This window comes from Hyperolius riggenbachi, chromosome 7, assembly GCF_040937935.1.
Source record: "Hyperolius riggenbachi isolate aHypRig1 chromosome 7, aHypRig1.pri, whole genome shotgun sequence".
Lineage (NCBI taxonomy): Eukaryota > Metazoa > Chordata > Amphibia > Anura > Hyperoliidae > Hyperolius > Hyperolius riggenbachi.
The window spans coordinates 276,339,588-276,357,370 of record NC_090652.1 but is presented as its reverse complement, the minus strand read 5'-3'; the positions used below and the strand labels follow the sequence as shown (position 1 = coordinate 276,357,370).

The window sequence follows — 17,783 nt, the reverse complement described above, 5'->3', positions numbered from 1 at the left end:
GCTACTTGTACTGGAGGGTAAGCAGGTAACAGCCACCCGGCTACCTGTGCTGGAGAAGGAGGTGGGGGGACAGCCACCCGGCTACTTGTGCTGGAGGAGAAGGTGGGGGGGACTGCTGCTTTTCAATTAGGATAGATACAATCGCTGTGCTGTGTGTGGAAGGAATAGATTCCTTTCTGCTGATAGTGCCAGACCACCTATTTGCTTTCTGCATGACCTTTACCTTTTTTGTCTCCTATAGTTCTAGAAGCCGACCTGAGCGCTTTTATTTAGCCTGCAGCCATAGTATTCATATTGTGTGGGGGCAGGGCCTGGCGTAATTCTATCCTAACACTACAATGTATTTTTGTGTTTAGTGTATAGTCCGTACATAAATCTCTGTATTCCTCTGGTGTCACATGGTGTCTGCTCTCTTCTCTCTGCAGTGAGTGTAGCAGCAATGGTGATTCGGTCCTGTCATACATCAGCGTACACAGTAACAGCTCCTACCTGGGCAGCGATAAGATGGGATCAGGTGACAACTCATTCTAACGTTTGTAACGACTGTGGAGTTGGAGGAGTCGGAGCAATTTTGGGTACCTGGAGTTGAAGTTGGAATCGCTAGTTTTATAAACTGAGGAGTCTGAGTTTGATGATTTTTGTACTCCACAACCCTGATTTGTAAACAGGCTTAAGGCTCGTACACACGTCTGATCAAAGGCAACGACGGGTCCGTCGTCACCTCCCGCTGGGCGGGTTTTCAGCAGACAGTACAGCGTGTGTACAGTCTGTCGGTGGACTGATAAGGCTGTTTCTGAGCGATCCGCCCGGCGGATCGCTCAGAAACAGCCTTATCAGTCCACCGACAGACTGTACACACGCTGTACTGTCTGCTGAAAACCCGCCCAGCGGGAGGTGACGACGGACCCATCGTTGCCTTTGATCAGACGTGTGTGTACGAGCCTTTACCCCATACACACGCTCAACAAAAGTCTTTTAAATACACAATTATAAAACAAATTGTTTGCTATTGTTCAAGCAACTGATAAGACCCAGCTCAAGTCAATCTAACTGTTGCATTGACTTGAGCTGGGTCTTATCAGTTGCTTGAACGATAGCAAACAACCTTTTTGGTTTGTTTCAACAGCAAAAGTTGTTTGATAATTGTGCATTTAAAAGACTTTTGTTGAGCGTGTGTATGGGGCTTCAGTGGTATAATTACAGGAAATGTTTTTCATCTATTCTAATTTTTAAAGGACACCCGAGGTGAAAATAATAAACTAATGAAATAAACAATTGTATTCATCCTCCTTCTTCTCCTAAATATGATTTTTTTATTTATATTCCACAGTTTTATTTTATATTTAAATCTTTTTAAGTTTTTATTGTTTTTGCTCAATGACACATTCATAGAAGTATGCCAGAACTAAAATCTATGAACTATTGACCCTTTTTATCTCTTTCCAATTGCAGTGATATGAACAATGAAAAAATGCAGTTATGTTACAGACAAGGCTAAGGGTAGACAGTCATACACGGGTGCTCGGATACACCTTATCAAAATCCGAATTGATCCAGATATCCGGGTCGGATATCAGAATCTGAACTTTTCGGTATCCGCGTATACATGGATATCCGAACGCATTATCCGTGCGGATTCGGATATCCGGATAGGAAACCGGAAGTGGCCTTTAAATTGCTTCCAAAACGTTTTTTAGGGTAAATGAGGCATGTAACATGTGGTGTGTTTTTTTTTTTTTTTTTTTTTTTTTTTTTTTTTTTTTAAAGCGGAATATAACCCTGCATTTCAACTTTGCTCTAAAACATTATTTACAGCATATTATATGCAAAAAGCATTTTTTTTTTACTAGACCAGCATTGGAAGGGTTAAACACAGAGGTTTTAAGTTCCGTGCAGACATTCAGATAGTTACATTCTATTTAGTTAGTGTGTAACTGTTTATCAATAGATACATCTCTTTGGCTGTCCTCCAAGCTCCTTCTCAGTGAGAGAGATGAGTCATAATAAACACATATTTGTAAACAAAAAGTATCTAACTCAAGTTCGGATTCGTCTGCAGAAATCTCTAGGGACTTTAAAGCCCTGTGTAACCCTTCCAATGCTGGTCTAGTAAAAAAAAAAATGCTGGTTGCATATAATATACTGTAAATAATGTTTTAGAGCAAAGTTGAAATGCAGGGTTATATTCCGCTTTAAGGGCAATACGAATTATGTGGAGACTTAAAATAAAAAAAAGAAAAAATGGCGGTAAATTAACATCAGGACTAGGTTCCAGACAGCGGTCGTGCAGCCCACAACATTGTGTCCAAAGTCCAACCGCACAACTGGGACATCAGTTTTCAGCTCAGACATCTCAAAAAAATTAAAGCTATTGTAGTGGCATAATAGCTGGTGGCAGTGGCAGGCTATTGTGGTGGCAGTGGCAGCAGAAGATATAGTTCTGTGTAGACCCTGGTGGTGTGGTGGGTACCACAGCAGGAGTAGGTAGATGCAGCTATTGTAGTGGCATAATAGCTGGTGGCAGGCTATTGTAGTGGCGTAATAGCTGGTGGCAATGGCAGTGGCAGCAGAAGATATAGTTTTGTGTGGACCCTGGTGGTGGTGGTGGGTACCACAGACAGCAGCAGCAGGAGAAGTGGGTAGATGAAGCTATCGTAGTGGCAGCAGAAGATATATTTTTGTGTGGATCCTGGTGGTGGTGGGTACCACAAACAGCAACAGCAGCAGAAACAGGAGGCGTAGGTAGATGCAGCTATTGTAGTGGCGTAATAGCTGGTAGTGGCAGCAGAAGATATAGTTTTGCGTGAACCCAGGTGGTGGTGGGTACCGCAGCAGCAGCAGGAGGAGTAGGTAGATGCAGCTATTGTAGGGGCGTAATAGCTGGTAGTGGCAGCAGAAGATATATTTTTGTGTGGACCCTGGTGGTGGTGGGTACCACAGGCAGGAGCAGCAGGAGGAGAAGTAGGTAGTCATGTAGATGCACCCTGGCGGTGGGAGCAGCACAGGCAGCAGGAGACAGGAGGAGGAGAAGTGTAACGTGTGGCAGGCAGCATGGATATTCCACCATGGCACCTAGTGTTGGTACCACGGCACAGTTAAAACATTACAAAGTAGAGGTTCCAGGAAGCGGTCGTACTGCCGCAGTTGGGGCCTCCCCACAACACGGACAGCACAGTTATCAGCCCAGACACCTCCAAAAAAAATTACACAGCAATTGTGTTTAGACCATGGCACCTAGTGTGTTGGTACCACGGCTGTAAAATTTTTTTGAACCAGGCTTATTACTCAAGATGGAGCCTGGAGGTTGTGGTGGTAAAGGGTGGTAAGGCAGGCAAAGTGATTTCCAGCCACTTAATTTCCCCCTATTGCCAACAACAGGGGCCAGGAATTCACCAACCACCCAAGCCTGATTTATTTTGAGAAATGTAAGTCTGTCCACAGACTGGGTGGACAGACGAGAGCGATTCTCGGTGACCACGCCACCGGCCGCACTGAAGCACCTCTCGGACAGCACGCTGGAAGGGGGGCAAGCAAGGATTTCCAGGGCATACTGCACCAGCTCGCTCCAAATATCGAGGTGCTTGACCCAGCAATAGAAGGGGTCTACAGGGGTGTCGCTGTCAAGCCCGCTGTAGGACCCCATGTAGTCTGCCACCACACGGGTCAGGCGCTGGTTCTTTAAAAGCCACATGCTGCTGCAGGCACCTCCTCAGTCGGCAGCTGTACCGGCGTGGCGTACAGCGCCTTTGTGAGAGACAGCAGGTTTGATGGGCGCTTCTGCTGCTGGACGTAGGGACCTGCTGCTGTGCTGGCTGGACTGTGACAGCAGGGGGGGGGGTGGAAGTATGGGGGAAGGCTTCCTCCAAGCGCTGAACCAGGGACCGCTGCAAGTCCCTCATTCGACGCACAGGGTCTCCTCCTACAGGCAAGAACTGATGCAGCTTCCCCTTCAGCTGTGGGTCCAGCATCAGGGTGATCAAGATGTCCTCCCGACCACGCATCTGCTTCACCCTTGGGTCACTGCGCAGGCACTGCAGCATGTGTGCTGCCATGGGGGAGAGGACTGCCATCTCTGCTGACACATAATCATCTCCCCCAGTGCGGTCCTCCTCCTCTGATTCCTGAGCCTCCCCCTGTTCTCTCCACCCGCGCACCACGGCAGCTGCACTTGGCTGTGCCTCATGCTCAAGGTCAGGGACCTACAGCTCCTCCAGGTCCTCAACCTCCTTCTCCTGCCACACAAAGGTGGACTGTGCAGGTGGCTTCTGCTCCTGCTGGATCAAGGCTTTCTCTCCCACTTCCAGCCTTGTCCAGCATGCACACTGGGGCACCCACTCACACAGCGGCGCACGGTCCCGGCTGACCATGTTGGTGGCATCCAGGAAGGGTGCCAGCACCAAGCACACCACACCATTTTGCCCCACTCAGCACTGAGGATGATGTCTGGGAGGTAGGTGGTGCCAGTCCCGAACACTGTGGTGGCTTTGGCCAGGTATTGGTTGACAGCCTGCCTCTGTTCAACCAGACGATCCAACATGGGCAGGGTGAAATTCCACTGTCATGGGCAGGGTGAAATTCCACTGTGTTGGAACGTCTGATGAGACATTGCCGGGGCAGGTTCAGCTCCATCTGCATGGCTTCCAGGGATGCTGAGGCACCACCCGAGCGGCGGAAATGACCCACCGTTTTCCTAGCCACTTTCAACAGGGGGTCCATCCCCTGCTAGATGCTCAAAAATTTCTGCACCACCAGGTTCAGGACGTGGGCCAGACAGGGGATGTGGGTGAGGTCTCCCCGGTGGATGGCAGCAACAAGGTTGGCCCCATTGTCAGACTCCGACTCTCAGGCCTCTGGGGGTCAGCCAACTCCTCTTCTGCTCTTGGGAGTTTGGCCAGGACATTATCTGCCGTCAGTCTGTGCTTCCCCAGGCTGACCATCTAGAGCAGCGCTTGGCAGTGGCGGGCCTTCACACTGCTGCTGAGACGGGGGTGTTTGGCGGCGGCAGGTTTGCCGGAGGGTGGAACCGGATCAGAGGAACCTGCTGCACTTCCCCTGGCCCTGCTGCGGGGTGGCACAACCGTCTGTGATGAGACAGTGCCGGGGCAGGTTTAGCTCCATCTGCATGGCTTCCAGGGATGCTGAGGCACCACCTGGATGTGGGTGAGGTCTCCCCGGTGGATGGCAGCAACAAGGTTGGCCCCATTGTCAGACCCCACCTCTCCGACTCTCAGGCCTCTGGGGGTCAGCCAACTCCTCTTCTGCTCTTGGGAGTTTGGCCAGGACATGATCTGCCGTCAGTCGGTGCTTCCGCAGGCTGACCATCTCCAGCAGCGCTTGGCAGTGGCGGGCCTTCACACTGCTGTTGAGACGTGGGTGTTTGGCGGCGGCAGGTTTGCCGGAGAGTGGAACCGGATCAGAGGAACCTGCTGCACATCCCCTGACCCTGCTGCGGGGTGGCACAACCCACTGGCTTGATGATGCTGCTGTCCCCTCCTCACCCCATTCCACCAAACTGACCCAATGAGTGGTAAAGGACAAGTAGCGGCCTGTCCCAAGCCGGCTTGATCATGAGTCCATGGTCACATGGACCCGCTCCCCCAACGCATGGTCTAGGCCACGTTCCACATTGGCCATCGTGAAGCGATGCAGTGCTGGGCTGGCCGTGCGGGAAAAGTAGTGCCGGCTGGGGGTAGGCCATTCCGGCGATGCACCCTGAAGGAGCACACGCATGTCGCTCCCCTCCTGCACAAAGGAGTATGGGAGGACATGGCCCGTGCAAGCAGGCCATTCAGCTGGAGGATTCAACTGTTGCCAGGAGGCTGAGCCTTGACAACAAATGACTCGCTCAGCAGGGTCTGGTGGCGTTTCTTGCTTGCACGGGATGAGGAGAAGGGAGCAGAGGAGATCGCTGAGGACTGGCTGCCTGAACAGGCCTCAGTGGCGGCAGGAGTGGCAAAGTAGGTTCTGGTGGTGCTTTTTGCCAGAACACTGCCAGCGCCAGCTTCCTTCAGCCTCTTAAACTCCTCATGCTCAACATAATGCTTTTTTTGCCAGATGGTTGAAGCTGGAGGTGCCGTAGTTGGAGGGGTTGCAACCTCTGCTCAGCTTCATCTGGCACACGTTGCAAGTTACAAACTGGCTGTCCACTGAGGGCAGATCAAAGAACTGCCAGATTGGGGATAGAAATTTGCCATTACGCCCTGAATGAGCTGCTTTTTTTTTTTTTTTTTTTTTTTTTTCTCCCTGCGGTGGTTGGGGCCTTGTGTGCGGCTGGTGGTAGCGGCAGAAGATAATGCAGTAGGCTGTGGGTCCCGCATTCTACGCCCACTGCTGCTCCTGCCAATGTCAGCAATGCTGATCCTCCTTGACCCACAGACGCATCCTCCTCCTCAGAGCTAACATCCCCCTCACGTGGGTGGTAGTCTTGGTCCTTCATCTCATCATCATTATCAGCATCATACTTCCCCCATAACCCCCCCCCCACCCCCTCAAACAACTGCTGGGATGTTGCTGACCCCCCAAACTCCTCTTCTGCTGACACATCAGGCACGGACTCCCCCAACAATCACAGTCACCATCTGTGACTCCTCTACATACCCCATTGCGCCCAGTATATCCTCCTCAAACTCATTAGTAACAGCCCTGATTGCGCTCGCGGTACCTGGAGTAAAGAGCATGCTGACTGAGGGTAGGCTGCCCGCTGGGGTGGACATGATGGCTGACAAGTCCCCATGCACTGCTGGGCAGCTGCTGCTTCTCCTGCGAACAGGAGTGGTGGTGGGGGTGGAGCTCCCTGTTGTTGAGCTGGTGGTGGCCTGCTCATCCACCATCAGCTGCATCACAGGCTCGGCATCTTTCTCCTCCAATTTGCTGCGACGACCCTGCTGAAAAATGGCCGCTACACGCTGCTGCGCCTCTGCAGCATGACTCCAACAGCTGGGCACCCAGTGCGTCCACGGCCAGTGGCTATCAGTGGAATGGACACTGGCACGACAGAACTCCTGGCGGTGACTGTGCCAGCAATGTTCCCTCTTTTCTTGGCCTTACTGCCCTGCCCCCGGCTGCCAGTGCCAGCAGACATAGTGCAAGTTTGTGTGATGATGTCGCCAGATGGATGTAGGGTACTTGCACTTTATTGAAATCGGTGTTTGACTTTAATGAATCTGCACGGACAGCAGAGTAGAACAGTGTGTACACTGTCTATCTCACACACACTGACACTCAGTCAGCAGCACAGCAGAAATGCAGTAATCTGTAGTAGTAAGCTAACACAGACAGTACTACTCTAACAACTAGCACTGCAGTACTAAACTATGAAGAGTAGAGATCAGCAGCACCATGAAGTTGGGTACTTTCCCTTGTCTAGGATGTCACATGTGCAGCCTGATTTTTAAGGTAGAGTGACCAGACGTCCCAGATTCGGGGTCCCCTGACCCAGGATGCATGAGGTCCCGGGAAACGTCCCGCTTTTAGCAGCGGGACTCTGGCCACTATATCTGCATGAACCGGCAGCAGCGTCTACAGACGCTGTGCCAGTTCATTGCCCGCAGCCCCGCTCCAGCCTGCATAGTCTTCGGTGTTCCGACACCGGCAGGCGAGCAGGACTACGGGAAGATGGCTGCCGAAGCCCTGTACTGGAGACTATTTGTGTCTCAAGTACAGGGCTTCGGGCGCCATCTTGCCATAGCCCTTCTCTGCCTGTTAGCGCGGGAGACTGCAGGAGGAGCAAGACGGTCCCAGGAGCAGCGCGCCAGAGGCTGGCCAGGAGCGAGAGGAGACTTCTGCCAGGTGAGTAAATGCTTTTTATTTTTTTCCAGGTGTTATGTTGCCCAAATTGCGTTTATTTTGTACTGACATGGTGCCCAAATTGCGTTTAGTTTGTACTGACATGTTGCCCGCAATGCGTTTATTTTGTACTGACATGTTGTCCATTGCATTTATTTTGTGCTGAAATTTTTCCCACATTGTGTTTATTTTCTGGTGTCTGGGGGAAACTGTTGCTGCATTTATTATTTAATGGTCATAGTTGGCTATGTTTGCTGCTTTGGGGTTACAGTATGCTCTTAAATAGCATCACACAGTTTCTGCACACCCATGATGTGAAACCTCGTTTGACCACATCATGGCATAAACACTGCTTTCTTCTGCCTCGCTGTTACATTATTATGTTAGCTTCGCCCATATAATGTCATGGCCACACCCATTGTTCGGTGCTCCCAATTGTTCGGCATCCCCCAATTTTTCGGCGCTCCCTTGTCCCAGGTTGAACCAACAAAAATCTGGTCACTCTATTTAAGGGAGATAAGTTGAGGCATCCATCTAAAGCTACCGAGTTCAGCATACGTAGTCTTTAAACATGTGATTCTTCATATGTAGTTTATTAAAATGCCCATGTGGGCTGTTTATATGTGGTAGAGACCATCCAGCGTCTGCATGAACGTATCTCATCGCATAAATCTGCTATCAGGGCCGGGAATAGGACTCAATCTGTCTCGGCCCACTTTACTCAATTCCGCCACTCTATACCACAGCTCCGGGTACAGGTTATAGATGGGGTTCTTGCTCATTTTAGGGGTGATAGGGAAAGAGAATTACTTAGGCAGAAGGCGGGTGGATCAGGAGACTGGGTACCCTGGGAGGGGGTGGACTCAACCATGATTATGACTTATCCTTTTGCATTTAAATTGGATAGAATTTGTGTATATATTGTGCCTCTGCTTATATTTGTGCGGTTAGTCATACTGTGTTGTCAGTGTGACTGCTGGATCCAGGTGTGTGTGTTTTCCCTACTGGGTTACACTATTAGTACACTGGGAGTTGCTGTTTTCTGATGTATGATTCTCTTTATTGCTATAGTACTTTGTACATCTGGTACCATGTTGCATTATTTTGAGAGGTCTTTTACCTATTATGGACCCTCAGCTCTACTCCACAGCATTTCGGCATTTTTTTTCTATTTTTTTTTGTTTAATGTTTTTGTCTTTATTAGTATTTTATTATGATGTTATTGCGTCTGTACGCGTCAGTTTGCGTGTTTATGCGTTTTGTTCTCATACTTGAGAGCAGATGTACGGTTCCATATCTGTTTTCTGCGTCCATTTTTCCGCATTGATTTGCGCATCATCAGGACGATTTTACGCATGGAAGCGTCTGACATCATGACGCTCAGGTTCTGTTTTTTGTTTCCTTTTTCCGGTTTCCGGCAGCTCGCATCTTCCACTGCCCTCTGGGAGATTGGGAGGAGCGATACGACTAAGCTGTGGTTTCCCATCAGGTTCTCTTAGGCTGGTGAGTGCTGACTGGTCCATATGGGTCTGACACTTTTTAAATTGTGCTGTTGCCAGGGACGGATCAAGACCAAGTTGCGCCTGGGGCAAGGTCAGGTTTTGGCGCTTAAGCTGCCATTCATTTTGCTGCCTTTTTAAGAATTCAACAAACTGCGCCTGGGGCAAGATACCCGCTTGCCCCCCCCCCCCCCCCCCTAGATCCGTCCCTGGCTGTTGCAACGGCTACTCATTTTAAAGGGATACTGTAGGGGGGTCGGGGGAAAATGAGCTGAACTTACCCGGGGCTTCTAATGGTCCCCCGCAGACATCCTGTGTTGGCGCAGCCACTCCCCAATGCTCCGGCCCCGCCTCCAGGTCACTTCTGGAATTTCTGACTTTAAAGTCAGAAAACCACTGCGCCTGCGTTGCCGTGTCCTCGCTCCCGCTCATGTCACCAGGAGTCTACTGCGCAGACACAGACCATACTGGGCCTGCACTGTGCGCTCTTGATGACATCAACGGGATCGAGGACACGGCAACGCAGGCGCAGTGGTTTTCTGACTTTAAAGTCAGAAATTCCAGAAGTGACCTGGAGGCGGGGCCGGAGCATTGGGGAGTGGCTGCGCCAACACAGGATGTCTGCGGGGGACCATTAGAAGCCCCGGGTAAGTTCAGCTCATTTTCCCCTGGACCCCCCCCCCTACAGTATCCCTTTAAATATCTGTCTTCCATCAGGTCCTCTCATTATGCTTTGTTCTATGATTGGACACTGGTGTTCACATGTATCCTGGTGTTATGTGATTGGTCCATGTGAACTTTATTGAGAATGTATATAAATGCTTTGTGGTGGTTATTTCTCTTGTGTGAGCCTATACAGCTTGAGGAAGGAGTTCATCTCCGAAACAGCATCTGTCGCTGTCCCTGGGCTTTTATCTTTTATGCAATAAAGAGCTTAAATACATCTTCGTGGTGCTGCTGATCTCTACTCTTCATGCTTTGGGAGCTGCTGAACTACAGTGCCATATCAGCCTAGCACACGTCTACCCTCACTAGGGTGCCTGTCTAGTGTGGTGTACTAAATAACTACAAATACAGTAATCCTATTCCCTAAACCAGCGCTGTCCAACTGGCGGGCCGCATCCGGCCCGCCAGGCCTCCAGCTGCGGCCCGCTCGTCTCCCTGAGTTGCAGGCATGGCTTCCGCTATAGGCGCCATGCCTGCAATCTCAAAACGCGCACTTTCCCGTGTCCCCGCTGGCTTGCATCAGCGCTGTCCTCTCCCGTGTCCCCGCTGGCGCTGCCTTAGCTCAGACCTCACAGATCGCGGCGACTGAAGAGAGCAGAGTGCGCATGTGTAGTACCCGCATACACGGAGTACTTCACATGCGGACGTGACATCATTTGTCACTTCCGCATGTGAAGTTCCTCCGCGCGGGTGCTATGCGCACTCTGCTCTCTTCAGTCGCCGCGATCTGTGAGGTCTGAGCTGAGGCAGCGCCAGCGGGGACACGGGAGAGGACAGCGCTGATGACAGGTAACGGGGACTGGACACCTCGCTATCTAACTTGGGGGGCACCTGTCTCTAACTTGGGGGGCACCTGTCTCTAACTTGGGGGGCACATGTCACTATCTAGCTGGGGGGCACCTGTCACTATCTAACTTGGGGGGCACCTGTCACTATCTAGCTGGGGGGCACCTGTCACTATCTAACTTGGGGGGCACCTGTCTCTAACTTGGGGGGTACCTGTCACTATCTAACTGGGAGGCACCTGTCACTACCTCAGCTGGGGGGACACCTGTCACTATCTAACTGGGGGGCACCTGTCCCTACCTCAGCTGGCCACACCACAGCATCACCGCCAGCCCGGCCACAGCATCACCGCAAGGCCTTTCAGCCCACACATCATCCCCAATCCAGCCAAAAACACTATTGCCAGGCACAGCAGCCAGTAGAGGAGAATTTAAAAGCCAGGTGAGAGGTGTCAACCATATTAAGGGGGCATTCTGCCTATTTATGTGAAATGCTGTCTATTTATGTGCCTCATGATTGCTGAATTTGTCTTCTTGGGTGCCTCATGATTTGTTGGGGGCATCATGATTGCTGAATTTGTCTTGTTGGGGGCCTCAAGATTGCTGAATGTGTCTTGTTGGGAGCCTCATGATTTGTTGGGGGCCTCATGATTGCTAAATTTGTCTTGTTGGGGGCATCATGATTGCTGTTGCCACTTTGCGATAAAGTGAGTTTTGGGTTGCAGTTTGGGCACTCTGCTTCCAAAAGGTTTGCCACCACTGTCCTGATCTAATGTCCCACATTGCTAACTTCATGTAAATTTGTCTCCACCCGTGGCCACACCCATTTTTTGGCGCGGCGCGCTACGCAGAACGGTACCCTTGTTTTTCAGCGCGCGCAACTTCAATGACCTCTTGAATTGCATTTTGTGGGCATCTGCTGCCAATTGCATTGCATTTTGTGGAAAGTGCTGCCAATCTAATTGTCCTTTAGGCCCGGTTCACACTTGCGGTTCTCTGCCAAACGGACCGGATGACCTGACCGGATCCGGACCGGAACCGTACGGTTTTGATCCGGATCCGATCCGGTCAGGTTGCATCAGGTGTTCATCAGGATGCGATCCGGATCCGTTTGGCAAAAGAGAGTAGAAATAAAATAAAATGTTGGGGTCTGGGAGGTCAGCAGAAGGTGGACCTGTGGAATCAGGCCCTCCGCTGTTTAGCACTCACCTCCACCTCAGACATGCTGCCAACATCTCCAGCTCGTTTAAAGTCACTGCTGCTCCACTCCAAAATGCTTGCCCATGGGTCCCCATCCAAAATCGCCGCAACAATCCGCATAGGAAGTGGGGTAGAACATCCGGATTTTTAGCCAGTGTGTTGTGCGCTCTCCGGTTCTCATTGCTTTGTATTGGCCGGATGGTGCAGTCCGGCTCCGCCCCGGATACGGCTGCCGGAGGAGCCGGACCAAAAAATAGCGCATGTTGGGTCTTATGCCGGAGTCCGGATCCGGTCCGGACGAAACGGACGCATGTGAACGCACGCATAGGCTTTCATTGCTATGCCGTGCGTCCGTTCCGTCCGTCCCGCATGCGGTCCGGCACGGCGATTCCGGACGGCGCCCGCTAATGTGAACCGGGCCTTAATTGCATTTTTTTTTTACTGCGGGGGGGGGGGGGCTGCGGCTCCAGCAAGAACCTTCGGCCCTCCACCATGGGGTCAGAAAAAAAAATGGCCCTCCATGCCCATGAAGTTGAACAGCACTGCAACAATCAGAGTATTATAGTACAGGTGTTAATGTGCAAAAACACTAGGCTTAACACAGTAGAAAGCACTTGCTTTAGCCAAACAGCACTGGAGATGTCTCTCAGTGAGCAGTCACAAAGCAAGGACGAGTTCCCTCAACATGGCCACCTCTTTACATACAGTGGGGGCTGGCCAGAGTTCTCCCTCTGTGATTGGTTACTAGGGCTTCTGCTGGGAGCCCTCTGATTGGCTCAATGACATCATGGACGTCATCTCCATGGCTTCAGTACCCGGATTCGGATATCCAACGGATATCCAACCAGATATCCGGGTTGCGGATAAATATCCGCGTAGTGCTATTCGGATTTGCGAAGGAATTCGGATCCAAGGTCGGATAGCTGAAAAATTTCGCATTATCTGGGTAGTTCGGTTATCCGGAATCTGGATGTGCACCACTGGTCATACAGTCTGCCCAGTAGAGGAGACGCACAGCAGAAATGGAAATCAATCCCATGCCTGTACTGGCGTTGAGATGTACTACCGCTGTGTAGGGGGTGCATAATCAGCCTCTCACCCAGCTGATTCATGTATGCTCCCCCAGCCAATGTGGACCATTCCTAACGAGCGATGCACATGGAGACTCCTAAATTAATCAGCTGGGTGAGAGGCTGATTATGCTCCCCCTACTCAGCAGTAGTGCGTCCCGACGCCAGTACAGGCACAGGATTGATTTCATGAAGTTTATTTCCTGTGCAACAAATTAAAAATCCTGGTGACTTGCACTGTGTATGTGTCAGCAGTAAACATCACTGATTGACACAGATTTGTTTGTGACACTGGTCCTCAAGGCAGGGGACACTCTTGTTGTTTTTTTTTTTTTTTTTTTTTTTTCACAGCACAGCTATTACCAGGCAGCAGTGAGCAGTTATCAGGAAGCAGTTACCGTGCAGCTGTGAGAGTTTGAGGCGCATTTCACTGCCTATCAACTGCTCGTGGAAAAGCTAGCCATACGGCTAGGGATTCTGATTCAATTGACAAAGCGATCAACTTTATTAAGGCATCGACCTCAGTATGGCTGATAGAAAGTTGATCGACTAGTGACCCACACACTGCAAACTACATCCTATGCGATTCACATTCGATTTGACCGATGTTGTCTCCATGCTCTGAATGCAAATTTCGATTGTCATTTTAATGACGTGAACAGTAGCCGATTCCTATGCGATTGGCCGATATCTTGCATCCAGCTGGTCAATTCAACATGAAATTAGCCACTTTTCATGGAATGGGAATTTTGGAACACACTCGATTCTTTCTCGATTCTATAAAATGATAGAATCACATGGTCGATAGTGCAGCTAAATCGCTAGATGTATGGCCCCTGTCACGGACGGTTGCGGGGCCGCAGGCGCGTCCTGTAACCGCCCGTGAAGAAAAGCGATCGCACTCGATTCTCTGCATCGATTGCGCTTCAAACAGATACCATCTGGGTTGAGTGTGTAGGAGCAGCTGAGTCTTTTCCCAGCAGAGAGGTAGCATCAGCCGAACTGCAGGATGGCTCTTTTGATATGCTAATGAGCCTGGGCCCAGAGAATCCCTGGCTTCAAGCTGTGCTGATGGCCCATCCATCAGGTATAGACCATGACAGAAGCAATCTAGTTGGGGGAAAACTCAGACCCTCCGACTCCTTCCCCCAGCAGGGGAGCTGACATGTGGCTTGCTGCTGCCAGCTTCAAAAGGGACCTCACCTAGGAATGACCTGCTATCAATCCCAGAGGTAGATCATATTCCATAAACTGTTATATGTGTCATATTTTCTGTGTTGCCAGGCTGGCAGACCCTCCAAACTAACAGCATGGAGGGCCCTGTCTGGCGTTGGTTCTGAGAACATTTCAGAACATTCTGAGGTAAAGACTGCCAGTTAGGCAGTTCAACAGTGCCCTAATGATACCACAGGGGTCCCACCCCTCATGTCTGGTATCAGGGCGCTGGGTACATCGAGGCAGACCTGAAAATATTAGTAAATCTGCCCTGACCTGTACGGTTCTGTGAGGTAGAGCCCATATATGGTTAAGGTATGATTTCTGGTTCCCAGGACAAGGGGAGGACTCATCTCATGTTCTAAGGGGGTGTGGGGGCCCGCCCTCACTCCCTCCTACTGAATCAGGGGCATAAGAATGGCAGAAGACCCAAACTCAGTGTCCTCCACCCTGAAAACATCTTGAACTCATCGGTGCCAGCTTGAGGATATGCTGGCATCCACCTGGTCTGAACTCTGAACTTTGATTGAAACCCAGAACTCTGATTTTTCCCACAAAAAGGACATCTTTCCAGGAACTAAGTATTTTTCTCCCTTCTTTTATTTTTTATACTGGCTATTACTGTTTTAATAATTGTTGATTTTAATAATTGTCTGTATATATAAATTATTTATATTGCTGTGAATATTCACTGTCCGCTACCCTGCTTATCAGCACACACAGAACTGATCCCGGGTCTCTGAAGAGACGCTACTGTTTGTTTGTTTGTTGTTGGCTAGACAGAATACCGTGTGTTTAACCGTTTTATTCGCAGGACTAGTCAGTCCGTTGTAATTACCCGTATCTCACAGGCTCCCTTCTGGTTTGTCTGCGGTTAATTCTTAGCGGTTCCTGCGCATTGACTGCGACCAGAGTTCGCACGATCTGTGCGCTGGCACCGCTTAGGAGGCCAATTGCGGTCAGCCACTAGGGCTCCTGTGACACCACCTTAAAGTGAACAGAGCATCATTTTTAACTCCCAGGGCAGCTCTATAGCAAATTAAAAATGCATTCCAAAAATGTGGTTTATTATTAAAACTTTCATTTTACCTCATCTTTTTACATTTAGGGGTTAAATGAAGCGGTGTCCTTCTACCTCTTCGGTCAGTGCAAGGACTTGCAGACAGAGGAGCAACAGATGATGGAAGGCACATCTGCCGACATATTACGCAGCGCTGTACAGAGTATATTGTCGCCTAACTGTCCCTCAGAGGGGCTCACAATCTAGTCCCTACCATAGTCCTATGTCTACGTAAGTATTGTGCAGTGTATGTATTGTAGTCTAGGACCAATTTAGGAGGAAGCCTATTAACTTATCTGTATGTTTTTGGGATGTGAGAGGAAACCGGAGTACCCGGAGGAAACACACACAGACGCGAGGAGAACATACAAACTCCTTGCAGACGTTGACCTGACTGGGATTCAAACCGGGGACCCAGCGCTGCAAGGCGAGAGCGATAACCACTACGCCACCGTGCTGCCCTTATCATATTGTTTTGGGGTGGTAAAGTATTTTAACATGTTATCTGACGAAGGCGTTAAACGCAGAAACGCATAATAACACTACCAGCACACGTTTGCCCCTTGGGGGAGCATTGAGGGTCGCTTTCCACCTGATCCACTCGACTCCGATGGCCACGGTAGTCTGAAGTGCCCCCACCAAGGAAGGATTTTAAGGCTGCAAAGCCTGACTACATGCTTGTATTCAACTTACATCTAGTAAGTGATTTTTTTATTTGCGCATTTGTTTTAATAAAGCTTTGTTACACTATGGAGCGCTCCTCCTTCTCCTTTTTTGTATCCTTTTTAACTCCCAGGGCAGCTCTATAGCAAATTAAAAATGCATTCTAAAAATGTGGTTTATTTATATATATATATATACACCTTTCAGTTTACCTAATCTTTTTTTTTTACATTTGAGGGTTAAAATAGCACCTCTTCAGTCTATGAAAGGACTGGGGACCCAGAGCAACAGATAAGAAATCACCTCATTAGACTTAATTGACCACAAACTCTACTTGTACTTCAAACAAAACAATAATCACACTTGAAGAATTTCACACCTAGCCTGAATATCAGCGCTTCCTCATCTTCATCATCAGCATCAGTTTTTTAGCAGCAGCACAAGCGGGGAGGGGGGAAATAAGCACGGGGCGGTAAAAGATCTGTCGGGTTCCGACGCTTTGCAGGTCATCAATCTGAACGTAGACCTCATCCCAACACCATATCTATCTTTGCTATCTAAAGGTTTAGGCATTTGCCCCACCTATAATGCTGACATATTTGATACTATTGTAGATCTGCACATGTTTGGCCGCAGGATTCTCCTGCAGGCTTTATATGGCGATCTTACTAACAAACAGGTATCGAGTTGGGATGATCAATTGTGGTCTGATCAGGATTTGATTGCGTTGGAATCATTACATGATCTGGTACTTGAAAATACACCTGCAGATGCGGATACAAGTGAGATCAATTTTGGCGCAGGTCCCTCTCTCTTTTTGCCCCGCCTTGACGATATTGGGTTACGAAACAGATCCAAAAAGTTCCCTCCTTTCAGTCTAAGTTTAAATTTTTAAAGACTTTTTTTTTTTTTTTTTTTTTTTTTTTTTAATCAATGTAGTTGAGAAAGATCTAATTAAACTTAAAGGCCGCAGAGCATCCGTGGACAATCTTCATGAGGAGGAATGGGAAACGTTACGTGATTTGATGGAAAACAACAAAAAATGGATTGTTAAGCCCTCTGCTAAGGGGGGCAACGTGGTCATTATGTCTGTAAATATGTATGTGAGTATGTTCCTTGATATCTTGAACTAGCGTGAGTGCTACGTGAGGGTCTCTGCGTCTAGGGTCGGCAGGTGCCGGCGGGAACTGTTTGCCATTATTGACGATGCGGCCACCAGGTCTGTCATCGACGACAATACGGCCAGATTTGTGAAGGTTGTGCATCCTATTACTCCAACCTTCTATTACTCCAACCTTCTATGCCTAAGGTACATAAAAGGTTGGATGACCAATTGTGTCTGGACGGGGCTCTCTGACTGAAAAAAAATCAGTGTCAAATGAATGCCTATGGGCCTGTTTCCACTAAACACGATTTTTCTGATGCAGATTTTCTCATAGGCATTCATTGGAGTGTTTCTGCATCCAATCTGCGTGTAGTGGAAACAGACCCTCAGGCCTTTTTTCCATGGACAGTTGATAGGCAGGGAAATTCCACACAAACTCTCACAACTGCTGGCTACTGCCTAACTGCTCACTGCTGCCGGATAACTGCTTGCTGAACACACAGTACAACTGTCGTCTGAAAAGAGGCCTAAGGGCTCTTTTCCACTATGAAATGCGATTGCGATCGCGATTCCGATCGCGATCGCAATCGCGTTTCAATTTCCACCGTGCGATTGCGATTGAGCTACTATACTCATTATAGTCCAGCTCAATCGCATACAAAACGCGGCAGGACG

General features: G+C 49.4%; 1 protein-coding gene across 4 annotated transcripts in view; it reads left to right on the top strand.

Moving 5' to 3' along the window:
* LOC137525849 (uncharacterized) overlaps window positions 1–17,783 on the top strand; it is a 70,922-nt gene that overhangs the window by 29,340 nt on the left and 23,799 nt on the right. For 2 of the 4 annotated variants that reach the window (XR_011023031.1, XR_011023032.1), the window contains 2 exons: window positions 426–514; window positions 15,389–16,052. The gene's annotated coding sequence lies outside the window, so the exon portion shown is untranslated. Of the gene's footprint in view, window positions 1–425; window positions 665–15,388; window positions 16,053–17,783 lie in introns of those variants that run through there. The other 2 variants (XR_011023033.1, XM_068247069.1) reach the window with 2 other exon arrangements.